This window comes from Notamacropus eugenii, chromosome 2 (assembly GCF_028372415.1).
Source record: "Notamacropus eugenii isolate mMacEug1 chromosome 2, mMacEug1.pri_v2, whole genome shotgun sequence".
Classification (NCBI taxonomy): Eukaryota; Metazoa; Chordata; class Mammalia; order Diprotodontia; family Macropodidae; genus Notamacropus; species Notamacropus eugenii.
The window spans coordinates 126544372-126547144 of NC_092873.1; positions in this window are offsets into that span (position 1 = coordinate 126544372).

Consider the following 2773-nt stretch of genomic DNA (forward strand, 5'->3'; position numbering starts at 1 on the left):
AGCTCTCTGAGCCATCCCAGGATGCATTTGACAAACTGACTGGCCTGGACCAGAGTCATTTGAACAAGACCTAAAGCTTTCATCCTAGGGGCAATCTTGGATCAAGCCAGAGCTAGACCCAGAACTACCTGGAATAGCTTAAGACTGCCATGCTTATCTAGGTAGAACCTCCTGGCACAGAGTCCTTCCAAAAGCCATCTATCTGACCCCAAATTTCCCAGTATGACCCATACCTATCTGCCCTGGGGCAGACAACATAATATAAGGTGTTTAGGTGAGTATAGCCTGACACCCTGAGATCTGACTAGTTTGATCCAAACCCTTGGCCCAAACTCCCTGATATCTCTGCTCTCAGCTCTCTGATGTATGATACTGACAGTAAAAGGAAGCCAAACAGGCTCATTGTAATGGATCTCAGAAAACAGATGATCAAGCATACCTCCCTCTTCTTAACAAAGAGGTAGAAGAAAATTGATGCAGAATGTTGTATATCCCGTCAGATATAGTCATTTGTGGACAAAGGAGATTGCAGGGTCAGAATTGAGTTCATGGGGAGATGACTGTGACTTTAAAAAAGGCCTCAATAAAACATGTAAAATAAATAAAAATAAGTCAGATCTAAGGGGGGAGGAAGACACGTGGAGACAGAAACACAGACACACACACACACACACACACACACACACACACAGAGGAAGCTATTTACTATAGGATTCAGGGGAATTTGTTAACAAGAGAATACAGTTCTAAATTACCTAATTTCGACTGAGACCTCACTGTGTGCCATAGTGGTAATTCTACCTCTCTTTCCTCAATGCTACCATGATATACTTGTTGTTCAACTAATAATCTTTTTCCTGAGAAACTACTGAGAAAACAAAGGTCATGAGCAAGCATTTCTTCTTACTATTCTAAAATTTACAACTTTTTAGTTTGGTTCAGTGAAAGGGAATGCTAAACTCAGAATTGGAGCAAGTGGAATCAAATTCTCACCTTGCCTCTTACTACTTATATGAATTTGAGAAAGTCCCTTAAGCTCTTTGAATCTCAGTTTCCTCATATGTAGGGGTTGGACTATATGAACTCTAATGTCTCTTCTGGTATTAGATCTAGGATCCTATGATCATCTGTTACAGTATTTGAAGAAATCATTTCTTTTTAATTGTCAATATTAATGCCTTTATTTGTGTCTTTGATGCCAACCCCTCCTGTGTCTTTATAAGTGCTTATTCAAATGAGCATTCCCTCTTTATCTGTTTCTTATATTAAATCCTTCTCTGTCTATTGACTCCTTCTCCGCTGTCCAAACACATGAACAAGTCTCACCAATCTCTCAAAGTCCTTTAAGTTACTTTAATATCCCTCAAGCTATCATTCTCTACCTTTCCTCTCTTTAAATTCCAAATTCTCAGTAAGTTCCATCTACATTCACTACCTCCTCTTCCTCATCACCCATTCATTTCTCAATCCTTTGCAATTTGACTTTCAACCCCAAGATTTCATTAAAATACCACTCCTACACATTACTATTTATTTCTTAATTGTTAATATGGTGATCCTTTCTCTGTCCTCACATACCATGGTTTCTCTGTCATTTTTAACATTTGACTCTCCTTTTCTAAAAGGCAGGAATTCTTAGCCTAGAGTGTTTTTAAAAATATATTTTGACATTCATATTTCAACATAATTGTTTTTCTTTACAATCCTGTGTATTTTATTTTATGCATTTAAATACATTACTCTGAGAAGGAATTCATAAGTTTCACCAGATTGTCAAAGGGGTCTATCATACAAAAATGATTAATGACCCTTGGATTACAAGAGAATCTCTCCTTCATTGGCTTTCATGAAACTCCTGTTTCCTGGTTCTCTCTTATGTGTCTGACTTTCCTCTCAGTCTCCTTTTTCTAGATTGTTATCCATAATCTGTTTCCTAACCATGCATGTCCAAGGTTCTCTCCTGGGCCCTCTTCTCTATATATCATCTCTTCTTTTAGGGATTTCATCAACTCCCATGGGTTCAATTATCAACTCTATAAAGAGGCTTGAAATCATGTCTTTCTACTTTTATACAAATAGTCTTGAATGCCTAGAACAACCTCTCTCCTCTTCTCTACCTCCATGAATTCTAATCTTATAAAATAAGATTAGATCTTATAAAATAGATCTTATGAAATAAAGCTCAGTATAAGATGCTCCAAGGGGAGACAAGGGCTCAGAGAATCTTGTTACATGTGGAATATGACTGCGCATATCTCTGAGAGGGGTTTACAAGAACTTCAGATGAATGCTACATCTCTGTCAGATTGGGAATTATAGATTCAGGCTGTCTATATAGATATTTATTGAGAGGGAAAAGACTGAATAGGATTACCTGATAGGTAGGTAATATAATTCTCATTTTGCAGATGGAGAAAGTGAATCATAGAGTATGCTAAAAGGTTACTTTAAGATTGAGACAGAACTCAGACTTTGATCCTCTAATTACCTTCCCAGCATTCCTTCTACAAGCTTGCATGGAGAACAAAATCTGATTTGAGATGAAAGATAAACACAAACATATATTTATTATTCACTAGAGTAAGTCACTAAATCGGGTAAATGCCAAAGGGTGTGGAAAATATTTTTGTAGTTTCATTAAGTTATTATACAGCTCTTTTAATTAAAATTTTCGTCAACTTGAAACACTACTTTTCAAGAATTTCCTTCTTTTCTAATTTCCTTACCTTTTCCTCTTCTTTCTCTCCTTTGTCCCTTTTTTCCTTTCTTCCAT